This window comes from Bos indicus, chromosome 8 (assembly GCF_029378745.1).
Source record: "Bos indicus isolate NIAB-ARS_2022 breed Sahiwal x Tharparkar chromosome 8, NIAB-ARS_B.indTharparkar_mat_pri_1.0, whole genome shotgun sequence".
NCBI lineage: Eukaryota > Metazoa > Chordata > Mammalia > Artiodactyla > Bovidae > Bos > Bos indicus.
Genome location: NC_091767.1, coordinates 58,851,039 through 58,873,754, shown reverse-complemented (window position 1 = coordinate 58,873,754; position 22,716 = coordinate 58,851,039). Strand labels below are relative to the sequence as shown.

The 22,716-nt window shown below is 40.1% G+C and overlaps 1 long non-coding RNA gene across 1 annotated transcript in view; it reads left to right on the top strand.

Annotated features, from left to right (window-relative positions):
• LOC139184559 (uncharacterized) overlaps positions 1–17,095 on the top strand; it is an 89,984-nt gene extending 72,889 nt beyond the window's left edge. The window contains exon 3 of the long non-coding RNA XR_011568092.1: positions 9,333–17,095. This is a non-coding gene — a long non-coding RNA (uncharacterized lncRNA). The remainder of the gene's footprint in view (positions 1–9,332) is intronic.
• The last annotated feature ends 5,621 nt before the right edge of the window (positions 17,096–22,716 follow it).

The following is a 22,716-nucleotide window of genomic DNA, read 5'->3' as shown; positions in this document are numbered from 1 at the left end:
AATTTGGTAGCTGTGGTGTTTGGACTGATTCAGCAGTAATTAATCTCCAGGCTAATTAGGAGCTCTGTTGTCATTTTGCTAGATGTAATTAAACTGCATAGCTGGAGAAAGTTGGGGAGCTATGGTTTCCAAGAAAACTCTTCCCTGTAACTTGGCAAGGAGCTCAAGAGTGACAACATAATCAGCCAATTAAATATAAGCTGGAAGCCTGATGTCCTTCAGGATGAGTTTACAGGAAGATGACAAATGTGTGTTCACAAGAGGCACCTGCTGTTTTACTGCTGCCTTTTTGGAAAGTGCTTGGAGTATTCTAGAGGTTTTCCCTCATTAATCCTTCTTATGGCTTTATTAAACAGGAAGCAGAACAAACATTTTAGTCCCTTTCAGACAGAAGAGATGATTAATATCACGAAGGTCAACGATTGTTGTCAAGGAGCATAGTGACCTGGGTTAGAAGAAATTTCAATAGTGTATTTCCTTTAAAAATGTGATTATCTACATAGATTCCTATAGCAATCACCAGGTATATAAGATAATACTCACACAAAGATAAGAATTGGTGAATAAATTGTTTAAGTGTTTTGGGGGCCAAGGTTCTATTCCATTTTTTCATCTAGAGTAAGGAGATACCATATGTCAACTGTAACAAAAATAGGTGTTGCTGAATCACACTGGCCTTCGTCTTGCTTAGAAAGGACCATTTTGAAGAGATGAGGAAGAAGGTCCATCTTGTCTGTATTTCCATAAAAATCAGCCTTGGTAACCTGTTTGGCAGAGAAGGCAATGGCACCCCACTCCAAATTTTCCAGCCTGGAAAATCCCATGGACGGAGAAGCCTGATGGGCTGCAGTCCATGGGGTCGCTAAGAGTTGGACATGACTGAGCAACTTCACTTTCACTTTTCACTTTCATGCATTGGAGAAGGAAATGGCAACCTACTCCAGTGTGCTTGCCTGGAGAATCCCAGGGACAGGGGGAGCCTGGTGGGCTGCCATCTATGGGGTCGCACAGAATCGGACATGACTGAAGCGACTTAGCAGCAGCAACCTGTTTGGCAAATAAGCAGTAGGCATGCAAGGCCTGATGTAGATAGAATGACGTTGCAATTTTAATAGTTTTTAAATTTTTAAATAGATTTTAATTTTGTAATTTTAAATAGGTTTTAATGCTTTATTTGAGCTCTAATCTGACTCTTAGAGGATACACAGAATACACAGCCAAGGAGAAAGCATTTAGAGCATGGGATAGCTACCATCACTGGTGTTTCCAAAAGCATGCGTAGGTGTGTATACTGGCCCCACCAGGGACACTCAAGAACTCAGGATCTGGGGAGGTACCTCTACTCATATAGAGTTTTATTTGTTGGATATTGTTCATAGTTTTATTTATTTATGGCAAGGGATTCTCATTTAAAATAGTGAATAAATTTCCATTTGAAAATAAATTTCTCAATAAAACTGCAAGCCATATAATTGTTAAATAAATAATGATATGGGTGATGTGCAGGTAGAGGTGCAATTATTAAAGGTGGCACTTGAATAGCTAAAAGTTGCCAAACAGGGGCTTCTATTTATTTACCATGGTTTTTGAGGGGTAGAAGCTGACTTCCAAGGGGCAGGGAAAAATTTTCAGGATGTTAGAACTATTCTCTATCTTTGCTGTGGTGGTGGTTGCATGACTATATACATTTGTCAAAACTCAGAACTGTGTGCTAGAAAGGGTGCATTTTACTGACTGTAAATTATACCTCAGTAAACCTGACCGAAGAACAAATAAATGTTCTTAGTGTTCCATAAGAAGAATTACCAGTAAAACATGAAATAACAGTCAAACCAAAAAGAAAGGCCACAAATACCTGCAAATCACTTCTTGAGGGTGGAGAGAGTCAGGCTCAACTTTCAAATTGATTTACCTTGATAGACAGCCTCTTAATCTGTGTGTCTGGAGTGGAAATGTCAAGTGTATACTTTTAAACAAACTGTTTTCATTCAATCATTTTGTTTTCATTCATGACTAGATTCATTTCAGCCCTACTGCTCCTCATAGTTTGAAAAACTTATCATGGCAAAGAGTAGTTTCTCTGGTTGGGTATTATATTAGTAAACGCTGTTAATAATGATTGCCTGTAGCAGTTTTTCCATATAAAACACACTCTAGTTTTGGGACAGTTAGGGAATTCCTTAGTGTGGAAATGATGGAGAAATTAGGAACATATAAATCTTTGGAGATAATGTACGCAGAATTATTTCAGAGTGGCCAACTTTTTCCTCCAACTTTTTAAATAGTGTGACCAGGTACAGAGAGGGCTTGTAGCCCCTCTTACCTTGCATGTGTCTCCCTGTCTCCGTGCTCATCATGGTGCTGCTGCTGCTAAGTCTCTTACGTCGTATCCGACTTTGTGCGACTCATAGACGGCAGCCCACCAGGCTCCTCTGTCCCTGGGATTCTCCAGGCAAGAATACTGGAGTGGGTTGTCATTTCCTTCTCCAACGCATGCATGCATGCTAAGCTGCTTCAGTCATGTCCGACTCTCTGCGACCCCATGGACAGCAGCCCACCAGGCTCCTCTGTCCCTGGGATTCTCCAGGCAAGAACAGTGGAGCGGGCTGCCATTTCCTTCTGCACCGTGCTCATCAGACTGTATGGTGATCTTTGGCTCACCTTGGTGTCTTTAGCCTGTGAGTTCCTTAGGAGCAAGAGAGGTATTTCATTCATTTTTCCATGTTATTTTCTAGCACAGTGTTTATAGGAACTAGAAATCGTTTCTGAATGAATAAGTGAAAACTTATGGCTTTCTAATTATACTAAATGAATTATTTCCATGTAAAAATGGGCTTTTGCAAAGACCTGGGCGAGTGGCATGAATTATGAGATGCCAGCATGGACATGTGAGGCCATTGTCTATGATACTGTATGTGTAGCTTTTCTTGGAGGCAGGTGGCTGGACTTGAAGACCTCTTGAAACATGTTCTAGTTCCTGGTTGGATAAAGTAAGAACTGCACAAAGCTTTTAATGCATTAAGTAAGATTTGTTCAAGGTAGTATAACAATGAAAAGTCATTTAAGTCACTGATGCATTTTTAAAGGTTCCTCTACCTTGCAAATATAATGCATTATCAAAGTTATGTGCATTTTTATAGACACTGTTTTTATAGGACTAATTGATTTTCTTTTGAAGCAATGGTTTGTTGCCATTTCAGATCATTCCATGACTCAAATAAGAGATATCTTTTCCTTGTGGCTTTTTAGGGAAGTCTTTTAAAGTAATAAAATGAAAGTCTGGTAAACGTATAGTCTAGTTTTCATAATTGTATCTGTTGTGATTCAAGGACTCATTAAGATTTCTGTTTATTTTTCTTGTTTTGTGGCAATCATAGTTAGCCATGTTCACCTTCTGAAACCTATGACATGTTTTTCATATCACGGAAGGCAGCACTCACCTTAGCAAGCCCTCAGGATTGTTTTTTTTTTAATTTTATTTTATTTTTAAACTTTACATAATTGTATTAGTTTTGCCAAATATCAAAATGAATCCATCACAGGTATACATGTGCTCCCCATCCTGAACCCTCCTCCCTCCTCCCTCCCCATACCATCCCTCTGGGTCGTCCCAGTGCACTAGCCCCAAGCATCCAGTATCGTGCATTGAACCTGGACTGGCATCTCGTTTCATACATGATATTTTACATGTTTCAATGCCATTCTCCCAAATCTTCCCACCCTCTCCCACAGAGTCCATAAGACTGTTCCATACATCAGTGTCTCTTTTGCTGTCTCGAACACAGGGTTATTGTTATCATCTTTCTAAATTCCATATATATGCGTTAGTATACTGTATTGGTGTTTTTCCTTCTGGCTTACTTCACTCTGTATAATAGGCTCCAGTTTCATCCACCTCATTAGAACTGATTCAAATGAATTCTTTTTAATGGCTGAGTAATACTCCATTGTGTATATGTACCACAGCTTTCTTATCCATTCATCTGCTGATGGACATCTAGGTTGCTTCCATGTCCTGGCTATTATAAACAGTGCTGCGATGAACATTGGGGTACACGTGTCTCTTTCCCTTCTGGTTTCCTCAGTGTGTATGCCCAGCAGTGGGATTGCTGGATCATAAGGCAGTTCTATTTCCAGTTTTTTAAGGAATCTCCACACTGTTCTCCATAGTGGCTGTACTAGTTTGCATTCCCACCAACAGTGTAAGAGGGTTCCCTTTTCTCCATACCCTCTCCAACATTTATTATTTGTAGACTTTTGGATCGCAGCCATTCTGACTGGTGTGAAATGGTACCTCATAGTGGTTTTGATTTGCATTTCTCTGATAATGAGTGATGTTGAGCATCTTTTCATGTGTTTGGTAGCCATCTGTATGTCTTCTTTGGAGAAATGTCTATTTAGTTCTTTGGCCCATTTTTTGATTGGGTCATTTATTTTTCTGGAGTTGAGCTGTAGGAGTTGCTTGTATATTTTGAGATTAGTTGTTTGTCAGTTGCTTCATTTGCTATTATTTTCTCCCATTCTGAAGGCTGTCTTTTCACCTTGCTGATAGTTTCCTTTGATGTGCAGAAGCTTTTAAGGTCAATTAGGTCCCATTTGTTTATTTTTGCTTTTATTTCCGATATTCTGGGAGGTGGGTCATAGAGGATCCTGCTGTGATGTACGTCAGAGAGTGTTTTGCCTATGTTCTCCTCTAGGAGTTTTATAGTTTCTGGTCTTATGTTTAGATCTTTAATCCATTTTGAGTTTATTTTTGTGTATGGTGTTAGAAAGTGTTCTAGTTTCATTCTTTTACAAGTGGTTGACCAGTTTTCCCAGCACCACTTGTTAAAGAGATTGTCTTTAATCCGTTGTATATTCTTGCCTCCTTTGTCAAAGATAAGGTGTCCATATGTGCATGGATTTATCTCTGGGCTTTCTATTTTGTTCCATTGATCTATATTTCTGTCTTTGTGCCAGTACCATACTGTCTTGATAACTGTGGCTTTGTAGTAGAGCCTGAAGTCAGGTAGGTTGATTCCTCCAGTTCCATTCTTCTTTCTCAAGATCGCTTTGGCTATTCGAGGTTGTTTGTATTTCCATACAAATTGTGAAATTATTCGTTCTAGCTCTGTGAAGAATACTGTTGGTAGCTTGATAGGGATTGCATTGAATCTATAAATTGCTTTGGGTAGTATACTCATTTTCACTATATTGATTCTTCCAATCCATGAACATGGTATATTTCTCCATCTATTAGTGTCCTCCTTGATTTCTTTCACCAGTGTTTTATAGTTTTCTATATATAGGTCTTTAGTTTCTTTAGGTAGATATATTCCTAAGTATTTTATTCTTTCCGTTGCAATGGTGAATGGAATTGTTTCCTTAATTTCTCTTTCTGTTTTCTCATTATTAGTGTATAGGAATGCAAGGGATTTCTGTGTGTTGATTTTATATCCTGCAACTTTACTATAGTCATTGATTAGTTCTAGTAATTTTCTGGTGGAGTCTTTAGGGTTTTCTATGTAGAGGATCATGTCGTCTGCAAATAGTGAGAGTTTTACTTCTTCTTTTCCAATTTGGATTCCTTTTATTTCTTTTTCTGCTCTGATTGCTGTGGCCAAAACTTCCAAAACTATGTTGAATAGTAATGGTGAAAGTGGGCACCCTTGTCTTGTTCCTGACTTTAGAGGAAATGCTTTCAATTTTTCACCATTGAGGATAATGTTTGCTGTGGGTTTGTCATATATAGCTTTTATTATGTTGAGGTATGTTCCTTCTATTCCTGCTTTCTGGAGAGTTTTTATCATAAATGGGTGTTGAATTTTGTCAAAGGCTTTCTCTGCATCTATTGAGATTATCATATGGTTTTTATTTTTCAATTTGTTAATGTGGTGTATTACATTGATTGATTTGTGAAGCAAAAGCTGAGAGAATTCTGCGCCACCAAACCAGCTCTCCAACAAATACTAAAAGATATTCTCTAGACAGGAAACACAAAAACGGTGTATAAGTTCGAACCCAAAACAATAAAGTAAATGGCAACGGAATCATACTTATCAGTAATTACCTTAAACGTAAATGGGTTGAATGCCCCAACCAAAAGACAAAGACTGGCTGAATGGATACAAAAACAAGACCGCTATATATGTTGTCTACAAGAGACCCACCTCAAAACACATACAGGGGTGTGTGTACAGGGGACACATACAGACTGAAAGTGAAGGGCTGGAAAAAGATTTTCCATGCAAATAGGGACCAAAAGAAAGCAGGAGTAGCAATACTCATATCAGATAAAATAGACTTTAAAACAAAGGCTGTGAAAAGAGACAAAGAAGGTCACTACATAATGATCAAAGGATCAATCCAAGAAGAAGATATAACAATTATAAATATATATGCACCCAACACGGGAGCACCGCAGTATGTAAGACAAATGCTAACAAGTATGAAAGGAGAAATTAACAATAACACGATAATAGTGGGAGACTTTAATACCCCACTCACACCTATGGATAGATCAACTAAACAGAAAATTAACAAGGAAACACAAACTTTAAATGATACAATAGACCAGTTAGACCTAATTGATATCTATAGGACATTTCATCCCAAAACAACGAATTTCACCTTTTTCTCAAGCGCACATGGAACCTTCTCCAGGATAGATCACATCCTGGGCCATAAAGCTAGCCTTGGTAAATTCAAAAAAATAGAAGTCATCCCAAGCATCTTTTCTGACCATAATGCAGTAAGATTAGATCTCAATTACAGGAGAAAAACGATTAAAAATTCCAACATATGGAGGCTGAACAACACACTGCTGAATAACCAACAAATCACAGAAGAAATCAAAAAAGAAATCAAAATTTGCATAGAAACGAATGAAAATGAAAACACAACAACCCAAAACCTGTGGGACACGGTAAAAGCAGTCCTAAGGGGAAAGTTCATAGCAATACAGGCACACCTCAAGAAACAAGAAAAAAGTCAAATAAATAACCTAACTCTACACCTAAAGGAACTAGAAAAGGAAGAAATGAAGAACCCCAGGGTTAGTAGAAGGAAAGAAATCTTAAAAATTAGAGCAGAAATAAATGCAAAAGAAACAAAAGAGACCATAGCAAAAATCAACAAAACCAAAAGCTGGTTCTTTGAAAGGATAAATAAAATTGACAAACCATTAGCCAGACTCATCAAGAAACAAAGGGAGAAAAATCAAATCAATAAAATTAGAAATGAAAATGGAGAGATCACAACAGACAACACAGAAATACAAAGGATCATAAGAGACTACTATCAACAATTATATAGCAATAAAATGGACAACGTGGAAGAAATGGACAAATTCTTAGAAAAGTACAACTTTCCAAAACTCGACCAGGAAGAAATAGAAAATCTTAACAGACCCATCACAAGCATGGAAATTGAAACTGTAATCAAAAGCCCAGCAAACAAAAGCCCAGGTCCAGATGGCTTCACAGCTGAATTCTACCAAAAATTTAGAGAAGAGCTAACACCTATCCTGCTCAAACTCTTCCAGAAAATTGCAGAGGAAGGTAAACTTCCAAACTCATTCTATGAGGCCACCATCACCCTAATACCAAAACCTGACAAAGATCCCACAAAAAAAGAAAACTACAGGCCAATATCACTGATGAACATAGATGCAAAAATCCTTAACAAAATTCTAGCAATCAGAATCCAACAACACATTAAAAAGATCATACACCATGACCAAGTGGGCTTTATCCCAGGGATGCAAGGATTCTTCAATATCCGCAAATCAAGGATTGTTTTTTGATTACAGACTCAGCTAATTCTCAAATGGTGCAAAACAGTCAAGATCGGCTCCTTTTTGTTGATTTATTTCCAAAAGGCCTTGCAGGATACTGCCCACCTCTGTAGCTTCATTTCACAATTTATCTAGGCTCTGTTTCCTTTCACACATAGTATTTACCATCATCTCACTTATCCCAGGCTTACTAATCAATTCATCAATTAACAAATATTTGCTGAGTACCTTTTGTGGTGGGTGCATGGTGTTTGCCTTGCTCAGGAAAGGTTTCCCCTTAGTATGATAACTACACTTAGGTTTCCCTTAGGTGAACCTCCCCTTACAGCTCTCAGTCATGTGCTTTGGGTTTTCCAGGAGCTCCGGCAGGAGGCACATGACTCAGATTGGCCAGTTAGTGTATCCCATCCCTCTGGCCCCAGTGGCTTGTATGGTGATGGACATACAACATAAAACAGTCTATTAGGAATGAATTCCATTACTTTTGACTTAAACTATGGGGAAGAGAAGCTCTTTCTCCCAAGATTACTAACCAGGTGCAGTATTTCTGGGGCTATCTTTAATCCCACTATTAGAGGATCTTTGAAGAATGAAGCCAATATAAAGAAAACCAGAGCCAAGGAGTAGATAAAGAAATTCTTATGTCCTCTTTAAAAAGCCTGATCTACCTGTGTCTGAAGCCGATATCAGGTTACACATGTACTTTAGAATATATCGCATTTTCTGTCCTTACACTCATGAATGCAAAGATCCTGGAAAATACAAGTTTATGGCTTGCAAGGATTTATAATAAATCAGAAAAAATATCATATCAAGTTAGCATTATTCTTCAAAAGTATGCTATATTTCTGTCTATCCCTGAAATTATCACTTGATGTCAGGATTGTTTGCATATATCCCTTTCTTCAGTGATAAATCTTCTATTTGCCTCCTTGCTCTTAATATCTAGCACAGTGCTTGCACATGGAAAATTATTCAATAAGCTTTCATTGAGTTTATCTGAAAAGACAACTAACTAATGGTGCTCGGGGATTTATGGTACATGCCAGATGAGTAGTTTAGACCACGACGTGCTATTGTTTTATGTCAAATGGCATTTTTTTGTCTTCTGAGCCAGGTCTTCATTCTAATGGCTATCATTAGATGATTTGTGTTTTGTTTTGCTTTATTGAGCAAAGCTATGGCTAGATGCTAGACAGAGGAAGCTTTGTTGGGATAGAGCAAGGGGAATTGAGAGACTAAGACTCCAGAGAATTTATGTTTTACAAAGAATATGCTTCATTATCAACATAATATTAAACTATCTTGTTTACTTATCAACTTTACACTGATAAACCATAAAATCTTAATTTTAATAAGGAGAAGAGAAAGGAAGACTCATTCCCAAGAATCAAAAGTATATGCAATAATAATCATATCTGGATCGTAATCATTGTTTTTGACCTTCTGTAGCTCAAATGACTCAACTATTTTTATGTAGTTGTGTTGTAGAAATATTTTGTCCCTAGTAATTAGAACCAAGTGTCCTGACAAGGTCTGATTCTTTCTTTATTCCCAGAACTGTGAATCTTTGTTTTTCCTGGACCAAACTAAAGTGAACTTCATTCCTGTCTGATCTTTCCCCATCTTCAAAAGTGGAAGCACTGGAAGCTCCTTTGTTCAAGGTAAGTGAACCAGATATCTGCACTGAATATTTGTTTCTTTTATATTTTAATTGATACAGACATAGATGGTCTTCTTATGAGATTGCATACAAAACAATGTTCAAAATAAGCATAGATTCATAGCTAAGATTCAGAGAAGGAACTGAAAATACATGACTGATGTTTAAACTCTGTATTTTCATCTTGGGTTATGTCATTCTATAGGATGTGAAATAGTGATGGTTAAAGTTTGATAATTCCTTTCTGTGGTTTTATTAGATAAATAACAAAATAAGTTTTTCATAAGAGGGGGACCCTTGAAATCAGACAGGCCCAAGTTTGGATCCCAGCACCACCCTTTACCAGAGTTCTTAATTGTAGACAAGTCACTTATCTTTTTCTGGCCTGTTTCCTCATCTGTTCCTCAAGGAGTTGCTAAGTACTGAAGTTGCATAAGTGTTCTAATGTTTGTGAGGTCAAAGCACAGTGGTAGTAGTAGTAGTCGTTACACATTAGCTGGAGTAGTAATTACAGTACAGCCTTTCCTTGTATCCTTCCTGGGAAACTTGGTGTAAGGACAATCCCATTTTTCCCAAGGTTGAATGGGCCGGTAGCTGGCTAGGCACCCTCTTTCTTCACATTCCATCCACCTGTGTTCCTTCAGAGAGGCATATAGGATTGAACTGGGTGTCCTTCCAGAATGAGGGAAAACAGCTCTTCAGTTCAGGGTACACCTCTAGGAAACACGAGGATGACAAATAATAGAAAAGAACCAGCCCCAAATGTGGTCAAATTGTGAGTATAAACCTAATGTTGGTTTTCATGTAGCTGAGTTTTTTTTGTTAAAGGAATTCTAACAAAACTAGTTTTGATCAAAGTAGTTGACCCAATGTCATACAAGAAATATGGCTGTTACTGGAACTGAATAGTTTATTGCTAGAATAATAAAGACCACAAAAGGAAGAATTTGGTTTCTTTTTTAATCCCAGCTCCTAAAGTTGTACCTGGAATGTAAGAGGTGCTCAATATATAATTATTGAATAAATGAGTGAATGCTGCTTAAAAAAAAAAGAACAGGTGGATTTGGGCTGCATTTTAAGTGTGGTAAATGTGGCCATATAAAATAGATAGAAGCAACATGCTTAAGTCAGGAAGCTGAAATTCCTGTTCTCTGAAGAGCTCTAAGAGTTGGTTCAACTCCCATTTCTCCAAGATCACACCAGTTTAACTTTTGAAAAGAGGACAGGCCAGATATATTCTAAGGTTGAAAGGTTCTAGAACTCTCCTGGAAAACTCCATATCTGTGTGAAAGAACTTTCCTCATCTGGGAACTTGGGGAACTTTGCCAGGCAACACAAATATTTATCCTTAGTTAATATTTTCCCCCCATCATGCCTTAAGACAGATTTTCTTGCTCCACATCCATTTTTTTTCTGACACTACTTTATTGCAAGCTACCTGTTACCTTGTGTGCAGTTGATAATGACCCCAGTGATATTTATTCATAGTTTTCCTTCACAGAGAGCAGGAAACAGTTCCTTTTTAATATCTGGGCCATATGTAAATAGCTGAATGACATCGTTGCTTTCTGTCTGCAGACAAAAAAGTTTTGCTAAAGTGTTCACAGATAATACTGAATTTTTGTATGTCCCAGATCATCTTCAGGATATTAACATGAACTGTGATTCCAGTTTCTTTTAGAAAATAGTGTAGTAGGTCAAAGTACATCTTCCCTTTATGTGAATAATGCTTTATTCATTTAAACTCCTAATGTGAAACAAGAATATTTATTAAAAGATTTTATGGAAATTTTGGGTAAAAAACAGTGCTCATTTTATAATCAGTTAGAAATAAAATGGTACTTATTTGGGGAAAGAATTTTCTTATTACCATGGTGGGCTACTGACACTTTAGGATAAGGTAACTAATATAATAATTGACTATATTTCTGTTGCCAAAAATCTTTGAAAATGGACAGGTTTCATGCTAAACGGTCCAATGTATATGAAATCAAAGTATGATTTTTCTTGTTCAGTTACATGCTAGATGTAGTATCAGAAGTAAACCACAGCCTATAAGTCCACATCATAGCTAGAATACATCACAGGATGGCATAATTAGAGGACAAGTATGAACCAATGAAACCCACAGAGTAGAAAGATACCATTACAGATTTAAAGATCATACATCATCAAAAGTACCTTATGATATTGATGAAGCCGAAAGACCTAGCTCACTGAAACCAGTTTAATTACATTGTATATGTAAATAAAAGACAGTAGGTCTTGTGAAATTAAGATGACTAACGTAGCAAAAGATTGTGGTGCTCTCTAGTTTGCTTTGAAGGTATAATTTATGAAGATGCTTTAAGGTCATATGTAATACAAATGACAGTTTTTCTAGAGATATATTTGTGCTCTGTAGGATTCATGAGTAATAATGCCTGGAGTGCTCCAACAAAGGTAGTTGCATGAATTAATGGAGCTATCTGGGCATCAGTCCAATAAAAATGTTGGCTGAATGCTTCCTTGAGGGGAAAGGATATTGAGAACAGGATAGCTATAAGCAATTGATGCTGGTTAAATAGAACATCTTCCTTTTTCTTTTCCGCTTCTGCTTGCTTTTGAACTGTCAGCTGTGTGCCTTTGAGAGAGGAAGAAAAAGACTTCAAGGGGCAAGTTTACTTTAATGCAAAGAGTCAGTTTTCAAGTAATGTAATCCTTTTTTGGATAAACTGATGTTGAGTATGATTAGCAAACCCTTGATAATAAAGTCTCTGCATTTAATGCTGATATCTCAGACCTATGCTGTACACTTTCCATAAGATCTAAGTACAATATGTAATTCTTAATTTCTATTCAACTGTATATTTGAATACTTTTATTTTGTGTTGGGAACAATGGGAATAAATGGAGTCAGTTAACTAGGTCTAATAGGAAGAGTTCCTTTCTCTCTTGTCTTGGTCTTCCATGGGGACATCAAGAAATAAAAACTGTGGGCCCATAAGAACTCCTGTGTTTCACTTGCCAATCATAAATAGAAGGCAACGGGATGTCTTTAAGTGATTGGTAATGGGCATGGAAGAAGACCATGGTATGCAATAGCTGAACTGGGTGGAGTGTCACTTGCTTTTCAGAACTGGTCTGGGGGTCTCTTTCCATTTATAGCCATAGAATAGATGGAGACCAAATTCAGCATCAGAATGTTTTAAATCCATCCTTATTCTATCACTTTCTAGCCACGTTACTCAGGGCAGGTGGCCTAACTTCTCTGAGTACTTTTTAAATCTATGCAATTGGAAAAATAAAACTCTCCGTGATGTCTCACAATCCTTTCCTGAGACTGTGATGAAATAATGTATGCAGACGTGTTTTGCTGGTTATGGAAAACTATGCCATTGTGAAGTGTGGGTATTATTATCCTCACTAATGGAAAGCTCCCTGAGGGTTTATACCTTTCATAAACCTCTTCCAGCTGCCCACTTTATCTCCCAAACACTCCTCCTTTGGCTCTTCCTTCTTTTTGTTCTAATTACATCCAGGAGGAAGCCTCCATTAGGAATTAATGAGCTTTAGTACCTTCATTTGCCATCTGCTCCCCCATCCCCTTTTAACGAATGAAGGTGTGTCTCAGCCTCAAGACCTTACATTGACTGTAGCCAGGCAGATGGGAGTGATTCAGATGAGAAAGATTCTTTATTCCATGGTATGAAGGTCACATTTGGATTTGCTGCTGCTTTTGGAAGCCAGATGGCAACTAGAAGGTGAGAAGAGCCCCTGTTTAGAGCCCTGCTATGGAACACACTGGCCCCAATGGCGTTCATTTATTCAAGCAGACATTTATTCATTCAATTAACATTTACTGTGTGTCTGTTATGTGCCAGACACTATGCTAGATGGTGAGGATATAAAGTTGAATGAATAGACTCTTTTCCTTGAATTGCTTACAGCCTACTGGAGGAGAAAAATACGTGTACTCAGGTAATTATAGTGTAATATTTGTGCTTTAATAATGTTATAGCACTGAGTCTAGGTTTGAATATGGGGAAAGTTAGAAGAGCTGAGTTACTCTCACAATTTGGGCTTTTCAGAGAAAGGACTGTTCCCTAGTTCCTTTCATGTCTGTTAGCAAAGGGAACTAGTTTGTGGACCAGTAAATATCTAGTCGATACCCCCAATTCTACAATTTTTAAAATTTACTCCTACCTATGCTGTGTTCAGCCTGGGAATCACCTAGAATATAACTGCAGTATTGGAAATACTTGCACATGTAGAGAATAAAATCTCCCCGTCTCTATTCATCATAACTGTGTGCCATCTATTGTTTAATGAAGAGTATGGTAATTAGGGTCCTTAAAGAAAACAGATGGCACACAAAACTATTATGAAGGTGTGAGGATAACCCCATACAAGGGATTGTACAGGAATCTGGGAATAGTGGAAGCTGAGCTGAAGCAAATTCTATGTCCAGAGGAGAAAAGAGGGATCAGTTTCAGGAACCCAGCAGAAAGTGATCTTGTAGAACTGGTCTTCTTGAGAGGTATGGTAACCTTCAGTGGAAGGTTATAGCCCATGTGGAGGCTGTCTGGTGGGGAGAGAGTCAGGGTAACAAATCTTGTGACTTTACCTTCCACCTCCCTCCCATATGTCTCTCTGAAAGTGAAAGTTGCTCAGTCATGTCTGACTTTCTGTGATCCCATGGACTATACAGTCCATTGAATTCTCCAGGCTGGAATACTGGAGTGGGTAGCCTTTCTCTTCTCCAGGGGATCTTTCTAACCCAGGGATTGAACACAGGTATCCTGCATTGTGGGCAGATTCTTTAGCAGCTGAGCCATCAGGGAAGCCCTATGTCTCTCTAATGCTCTTCGTAGCCCAGACCCACTTAGAGGGGCTGGGATCCTGTAAGCCTCACCCTTGCAGGACACCAGAGAAGGGTGGAGAGGGGATCTGGAGGGCAAACAGAAGATAACCACCCAGGAGGGTTTAGGATCCTTACCTATAACAGAAAGGCATAAGAATGCAGACTTGCCTACTCCCCAAAGTTATGTTACTTATGTATATATGTATGTGTATATATAGCATAACTTCTATGCACATATATTTTAGTATGCCTATATATCCATATTATATATATGCACACATATACATGTGTATTTTCTTAAAATCATAGCACACAAGTTCTGTATAGCTTACTTTCTTGAGATGCTTTATCAAATACTCTTTCTTTCCTTAAAAAAAAAAAGTTGTGGAGAAGTTTAAAAATACATGCGTAATAAAGCCCTAGATGCCCATTATTTTGCTTCAATACTTAACAATTTATGACCAATCTTGTTGCATTCATAATCCTATCAAATCTTCATAATCCTGCGATTTTGAAATGTATCCTATGTTTGGCTTTTGTTAGGCCAAAGGCATGTTAAAACTGTTTTTTAAGAAAACAAATCCCCTTTCTCAATCACAAATTTAGCATGTGTGTTAAGAGCTGAATCATAGGCAGTAATTAATATATTTTTTAAAAGGTCAGTCAGCCCCACTGAATCTTAGATTATTTTAAGATAATAATGAAATGGTTGCAAAATACAGTGAAGTAACATGATTTATGTAACTATTTTCTGTGTTATAGTTTAAAAATATTGGCTTGTACCTTTTTTACTTCTCTCTTCATTGTTTGGTGGTTAAATGAAATGGAAGAAAATGGAAGAAATCTCCATTTAGGAATTTAGTCATCCCCACCTCTGTATTGGAAACCTATCATCAGGTACCATTTACTATGCAGGATATTTTTTCCCTCTGGTTTGTAATGTCCTATCTTCTATATATCAAATTTCAGTACATGCATGGGCCTGTGTTAGGCACTTCTTTCTATTCTGTTGGTTTATTATTTCTTTAAATCACTGTGCAAGTATCACACTTTATAATATACTATAAATTATCACTGTATCCGATATTTAGAGTCTTCAAAAGTATCTTCATCTTTCTTGGTCTGCTTTTCTATATAAATAGGTTTAGCTTGTCAAGCTTCATGGGGAAAAAGTCCTGTTGGTATATGGCAGTTGATTTCTAAAATGATCTGAACTGCAATACTTGCTGTTTGAGAACTTTGAAAGTTGTCCAGAAGTTTATGAACCGAAGACTAAGTGAGGCTTAAGACAAACAGGAATAAAATATGATTTTCTCGTTATTTGTACATGTGAAAGCTTGAAAGAAAAAGAATATATCTTTGCAATGTATGTGTGTCAAGCATAGAATCCATATCTTTTTGTTTAATGTAGTTTTCCACCTGCTTTAAGGTCTTTCTTTGCAACATGGGCTGTCTCAGGGACTAAAAAGGCAAGGTTGAGAAGAAATGAGAAATGACTGATAGAATATCTCACACAGTGGTCTCAAAATATGCAGCATGCCCCCAGACGGCAGTGCATAGAAGGAACATATTAATTGCCTGGTGATTTGAAGATATTAATGAAGACCATGGCTGCAATATAGCTGAATCAGTAGTCATTTAAAAATGTTGGATCTGAATGTATCCAACTTGTATTAGTTATCTATTTTCTGGGTAACAAATTAGTGGCTTAAAACTACACATTTTATGGGTCAAGAGTCCAGATACTGTGTCCTTTGCTTGGGGTCTCACCAGGCTCTGATAAATCTGTTGGGAGGACCACATTGTCTTGTGGACATTGGCCTGGGGAGAAATGCACTTTCATGCTCATTCAGGTTCTTGGCAGAATTCATTTCTTGGTTGCTCTAAGACTGGGGTCCCCAGCTTTTTTGCTGGTTGTTGTTGGAGGCCCCCCAGGTCCTAGAGGCCCTGAAATTCCTCCCCATAGGCTTCTTCAGTGTGGCTGCTTAGTTCAGCCAGCCAGAAAGGAGGGTCTCTGGCTTGTGGAGGCCTGGTTCCTCTTTGATGAGTTTTCATGTGACGAGGCCCCACAGGATAATCTCCTTTGTTGATATACCTTTTTAATTTGAGACCTTCATAACATCTGCCAAACTCCTTCACCTTCGCCATACTCAATTGTTTAGAAAAAAGTCACAGATTCTGTCTATGCTGAGGGAGGTGATGACCATACAGGGTGTCAACACCAGGGGAACAGAGTCTTAGGGCTGCCCTGGAGGCTTTTTGCATAGGGCTAAAGTAAAATGACAGAAAATTGTCATCTGTGCTCACAGCTCTGGTTCTTTAAAAGTCAAAGGCATCTCTGGGATGAGACCTGCAGAGGCAGAGGTGTTTAGGGTGATGTGGGTCCAGCCCATTTTGCCTGTATTTGTGGGAGGGAGAAGGAACACACACTGGCCTCCTAAACTTTCTAGGTGGCTGTGCTGGGGGACTCTGGGAGCTGGCTGTGTGCTGTCTCCCCTTCAGAGGATAGATGTGGGGATGCAGGGACACAGCTCTGACAGGCAGGCAACAAGGATCTCCTTGCAGTCAGAAGCTCAGGAAAGAGTTAAGCCTTGACTTTTGTTCCTGAGCCAGGAGTTTTTGATTAGATGCTTAATTGCTCTTGGAAGCTTTAAGTGTAGGGTACACGCTTAGTGACCTGAAACATTCAGAGACTGGATTTCGTACCTACTCTTAAGCCTGCTCCCAAGGACAAGAAGAAAAGAAATTTGGGGGCATGTTGTTGGCACAAACGCTGGGCGAACAATCACCTTCCTGGCCGAGCAGCAATTTCCCAGTGCAGGTGATTCTCTGTGTGGTGTTTGTGCTGTACATCTCCCTCCACCTTTCTGGCCCCAGCCTGCAAAAAATTTCTGGCACAGCAGGGGATTAGTGCCTAATGGCAAGAGAAAAGGCAATTAGCATTTCCTAACAGCTAACCAAACACAAAAGCTGTCCCCCAGCCTTGCATGGAACACCTCTTGACCATCCATCCCTCCGCAATGGCAAAGCCCCACACCTTACAATTTGCGCTTAATTATATAGGAAAAGAGAAATCTGTTTCTCCAGGAGAGCCTCTAAGAACCTGTTGGGGAAAGCTTTCAATTTTAATTACGGAAGAAATACTGGCTGAGGCAACGTTGAAAGGGAATTACCTTTCCTTTTCTTCCGATTTTGCAAAACAGCTGGCCAAATAGAAACCCGAGGCTCTGTTTAGGCAACCAGTGCAGGGTGGCTGCGGGCCGTGCTGGGGTTCATTTTGCAAATCAGCTGGAAAGATTTCTTTGGGGCTTAAGGAAGCTAATTTAAACATTGCCTGTGTACAGAAACTTTAATCCCTCTTAATATGTCAGCTGTGCGTCAGAAAAGCAGACCTCCTGTGCCAGCAAGCTCAGGAAGAAAACTAATACCATCTTCATTATTCAAACCATCAGCCCATAGACAAAAGGGAGAAACAAGAAACAAATCATGCCAGTGACACCCAGATCTTTCCTATTTCATTTTGACAGGATTTGTTTCCATGGGGCGCTGGCTCCCCCCACCCATCCTGCAGCCATGACTGCCTGTTACTCTTTATGGTAATTGAAGCTGGGCCCCAAAGCCCTCAGAGGCTTGTATTTTCTTCTCACATGAATGATGCTTCAGTGATAAACTTGAACTTAAAGTTACTGAGGCGGAACTGAGGGTTCATTTGATAGCTAGTGGTTTTCAGCAACTCTGAGGGGCTCCGGGACCCAGCGTGAGGTAGATTGTTAATGTCCTGTGAGGGAAAACAATAACACATTTCATTAATGCGTTCATGTGTGAAGCATCCATTAGTGCACTGGAGGTATTAATGACGTTATGCTTCAAACTGACATGCGGGGCATGACAGGAATTGCAAGGTCGGGTGGGAATAGATGACATGATGAGCAAATATTTGAATGGCTTCATTTGCCTGCAGGTCAAATGGTGGATGTGAGGAGTGGAGGGGTAGGGGCTGGAAAGGAAGCTTTTTGTTTTAACATAGACCAGTGGCAGCAGAAACAAGAAGAAGAAACACACACATGTGTGCACAGCATGTGCCCTCCTTCCCAAAGAAAACCAGAGTCTGACTGTAGTTAAAGCATAAAAACAGATTTTACTCAGGAATTATTGCAATCAGGGAAAAGAGACCTCAGTTTAGAGCTGGGCTCAATTCCAAGTACAGCACGGACAAGTGGGGATTTATAGCTGAGGAGCAGGGCAGGGGGTGATGGATGGAAAATTGCTAAGAGGAAACATCAGGAGTATGGGGCATTGCGGCTAAATGGACTGGACAGGATGCTTGCTGAAGGCTGGCCAGGGTGGTCAGGTACCAAGGGTGGTGGATGAGGAGTTTGATCAGACACTGAGAATTGTTAGGTATTGAAGGTGGGTGTTCTTTTTAGATTGACCTAACAAGATTCTTGCTAAAACTGGGCAGTGTGGGTCCTACAAAGATGGACACTGCAGGTTGAGGCCTGGAGGGCTGAGAGGAGCCTGACAATCAAGGACAGGATCTTTTTCTCCCCTCTCTCCCGCCTCCTCCCTCCCCTGCCAGACACACATACAGGTGGGAGGGTGGTGGTGGGTATGCACAAAAAATGGGCAGGCTGAGAGCACAGGTCATATGATGGTTTGATTGAAGGAAGGGGCCAGACAGACTCTTGGCTGACAGGAAACTTTGCTCAGGCATAATCTTCCTCCAGAAGACCCCATCATCAGGCCAGGATGGAGATAAAATGGTATATTCTCTGCCCAACCTACTAATGAGGGATAGGAATTTGGAAACCCAAGTGCTATTGGACCCTTCATCAGGTGGCATGAGACAGTCACTGAATGATACTGGGAGAAAAAAAGAGAAGACTCAGACTTGACCTTGACCTCCAGAAGCAGGGAGTTTGTTGCAAAACTTGGCAACTATGCAGAATGTGACACGTGTTAGAACAGGGGTCAGTGTAAAGTGCCTTGGGAAACAGACCAGATGTGACTGATGTTTATACAACATACATCTGGGTTGGTCACAGACAGCCTGGTTTATGCTGTTGTCCCAGCATGATTCAGTTCAGTTCAATTGCTCAGTCGTGTCCGATTCTTTGTGACCCCATGGACTGCAGCACGCCAGCCTTCCCTGTCCATCACCAACTCCTGGAGCTTGCTCAAACTCATATCCATTGAGTCAGTGATGCCATCCAACCATCTCATCCTCTGTCGTCCCCTTCTTTCTTCTCCTGCCTTCAATCTTTCCCAACATCAGGGTCTTTTCTAATGAGTCAGTTCTTCACATCTGGTGGCCAAAGTATCAGAGCTTCAGCTTCAGCATGGATCTCTTAAAAGTATCCTAATTTGAGGTCAAATAAATCAATGGTGTTAGCAGTCAACAGAGTGGATACCCTGGCTGTGGGGAGAAGCAGGATGGGATCCCAGGGAGGGGCTTCTGGCATAATGTTCTGATTTTAATCTGGGTGCAGGTTCCACAAGGGTAGTCACTGAGCACATATGATTTGTGCCCTTCTTCGCATGTGTGTTATGCCTCAGTCAGAAGATTTTTTGTAACTGTCCCAGCAGGGGAATGACCTAACACTCTGCCCGTTATTCCCTCAACTTCCACACTCCTCACCCAAAGGAGATCTTTAGCTTAGAAGGAGGAGTGCATGTACATCTTAGCTTGTAATTTTAGCTCCGTTTAGCTGACAAAGTAGATCTGCCTGCTCCTTGATCAAGGTCCCAAAGGCTGAAAAAGTTGCAAAAGGAACCATGCGAGAAAAAAAGGAGGGGCAGATAAGATCCTTGCCAGGATCACTCAGATACCAGGCTGGGCTCCCTGTGCAGAGGTCTATGATTCTGCCCAAGGTACCTTTCTTGTTGCTGTCTCAGTCCCAGAGATGCTAACATTTGGATTTGTTTTTTTAGTTCATGGCAATGTAATTCACTGAGTTTCTTACATAAGCTGAATTGGGCAGCTACTGTTCCATTTTTGCTTTAATAATGAGATGTAGAAAAAGTATTGGATTTTCTCCCTGGGTTGCAGCAGTTGAATGCTCGCTGTGGATTCTGAATGGGGAGGGTTTGACGACTGCAGATGGGAGGGGAAAGAGGCCAGCAACACAGATCCCAGGGTGACAAGTGTAATTCAACATGAAAGGTCTGAGCGTTTGGCAGCTTCTCTGAGGAGGGCGCCCTTTGTTTTTCCTTCTCTGGATTCGAGCGGTCTTTCCCAGCCAGAGAAGACAATTCCCTTAATGCAGTTCTAAAGCAGAGCAAGGTCTGACCTGCAGCTAAATTAGCAAGAGAGGGGACTCCACACACTGCAGGAATCAAATGCCAGCCGAGCAATCTCAAATGGCAATCCTGTAATGAGAAGGTTATTGCAGAGGTGGACCTCGCTCCTTGCACATTTTCCCCCCCTGAAAATGAATTTTAGATCTGTTTTATGTTATTCGTAGTCACCAGATATTAGGCGCAATTTAAATGGGACTGGGAGGGATTAAAATGTTAGTAGCAAGATTGAGTACCCCAGGTATTTATCTAGTTAGTTAATATGACATGGGTCCCCAGATTAAACAGAAACACCTATGAAGCTTTAAGACATTTTCTCTTCCCAGTCAGAAGCTGAAAATGATGAATCTTTCCTGGTGGTATTTTAATGTTGCTCTTTATTCATTGCAACCACTGGCCTGAGTTAATGCTGGAAAAGACAGTTATAATGAATCAGAATAGCAGAAACAAGCCAGAGATGCTGTGAATGGAAACATTCTTTGCCAAACTTTTTTGGAAGCGGGACTGCCTAGAAGTTGATTCTGTCCTCACCACCCCCTTCTCTCAGTCCACCGACTCTTGGACTTCAGTTTGGCTCTCCTGACACATCCTTGAAAACCCAGCCAAGATGCTGTCTCCTCCAAGAGCCTGCCTGGACCCCTCCAGAGGAGTCTGGGTGGATCTCTGATGTATTCCCTATGAACCCTGGCTTCCCTCTCACAGATCCTTCCTCATGTATCTGTCTCTTCCACTAGCACAGGGGTATCACTGGATACCCATTGCAGAGCCTGACATAGGTATTCTGTTCATAGAAGCATATTTCCTTTCATTAGGTAATTGTAACAGCCTGAAATGCTTCTGAAATAAGATATTTGGTTATCATGTTACATGTCTCAGGTAACAAACTCAGTTCAGGTCCGAGTTAAGTACGTGCCAAACTGGTGCAGACAGTCGTCTGTACTCTTGTTAGTCTGAACCATCTGGAATTGCTAGTAATTGACTGTCACTGGCTTAGAAAAACGGCAGTTCCATGTGGCTCAATCTATGACTGTGCTGTCTGCATTAACAGATAGCATTCTAATTGGAAAAGATGTGCTTTCCTTCCTACACATTTTAGTTGTTTTGCCAAGTGGGTACAAGCATCTGCATGCTTTTCTTAGGGCAAGCTCAGAAGCTGCTGAGCTTTTGCCACCGCTAATTGATGATATGTGACTGTCCGACACTGGCAGTGATAATTGACGCTGGCTGGTGTTGGTGCGGGAGAGGTGAATGACAGGGCGAGGGAAGCCTGGATCCCGCGTGTCTCTGGTGCCCGTGTCACGCTCAGCACTGTGACCTTTCTGCCTGGGAGATGACTCCTGGCAGATGGCAGTGAGCGAAAGGGCAGCGCTGGCATTAATTAAGTCAAAAAATTAGGCCTGAATAATTTGGGAAGAGAACATTATATTGGTGGTAAATGGGATTTTGTTGGTGGGGGAGGGTACAGAAGGTTTTTGCTTTTGCAGAATTTCCATCATCCCCTGGTTTATACACAGCAAAGAAATTTTCATGTGTTGGAGAAGAACTTTGTGTTTTGGAGGTGAAAGAGGTGAAAGTGAAAGTGAAAGTGAAGTCGCTCAGTTGTGTCCGACTCTCTGCGATCCCATGGACTGTAGTCTACCAGGCTTCTCTGTCCATGGGATTTTCCAGGCAAGAGTACTGGAGTGGGCTGCCATTTCCTTCTCCAGGGGATCTTCCTGACCCAGGGATCGAACCCAGGTCTCCTGCACTGCAGGCAGACGCTTTACCCTCTGAGCCATGCAGGATCACCATAAAGAGGTTAACGTGCCCTTAAAAGAGGGATAATGGGCAAGTATAAGTGCCTTTTGTAAAAATGAGGCTCAGAAGAGTAGAAAGGTGAGCTCAGGAATTAATATTTCCTACACCCTGCTTTTCTGGGTAGAGTGGTCTGATTCTATAATCATTAGCTTGTGAAATCATCTCATCTAAATAAACTGACACTGATCAGAATTGCAGGTAGGAAAGGTGTTTCTACAGCTGTACTTTCCTTTGGAGGGAAAGCAAAGATATGGCCCAAGGATAGCCACTTCCCCTCTAGTCACACATCACTAATCAATGGCAGTACTCCTTCCTGCTGAGCCTGAGCACAGACATGACCTC